Genomic DNA, 749 nt, shown 5'->3' with positions numbered 1-749 from the left:
CGTTGATGTATATGTGTAAGTACTCCCAAACGCACACGCATCCTCCTACAAGAACGTATTTTTGAATAATGTTCGACTTTTATCTACCTACACAATCTTGGTGCCCCCCCCCCCCCCCCGAAAAAAATCCCCATAATTAGCATAATCGTAAAATCGTCGGCCGTCACCGCCTTACAAATAGTCCCGAATAACTACCGCCGGGCTAGTTAGGCCTTTTCGAATAGCAAGATGTAATAGCTCAATAAAGATCAATCTCCCCGGCCGACTCGTTAATAAGTCCCTTCTACACATACGTCTTTTTCTCCTGGCAGTGCCTTGGTAATTACCTCGATAATGAGGGCACGGAACACCCCCTGCTCGTGTCTAGGCCTACCTGCGCTTTCCCGAGCATAGTGCGGGTAGGCCAGCCTCCCCTCCCCCTTGTGTCTTGTCGTCGGTCCCCGGGCTGCTGGAGGTACCGTAAGATGGAAGAAGTTTACATGTTTAGTACCGTGTATATGTGCCTCTTACATGTATCTGAATTAGTAAGAAACTTGTGGATTGGGCATTATATAATTATTATTTCTATTGAAGCGAAGGTGTGCTTGATATGATAACTGCCTGAATGCAACTTGTGCAAATCACTAATATGTCAACATGCCAACAGGCATTGCCAATTAAGTATATACATATTCGCCTCAGTGTGGAGGAAATAAAGCGCATCAAACGGTCCTTAATGGTTCACATGAAAGAAGTAATGATGGTTTCTT

This window comes from Penaeus monodon, chromosome 32, assembly GCF_015228065.2.
Source record: "Penaeus monodon isolate SGIC_2016 chromosome 32, NSTDA_Pmon_1, whole genome shotgun sequence".
NCBI classification, from domain to species: Eukaryota; Metazoa; Arthropoda; class Malacostraca; order Decapoda; family Penaeidae; genus Penaeus; species Penaeus monodon.
This window is presented reverse-complemented; position numbering follows the sequence as displayed.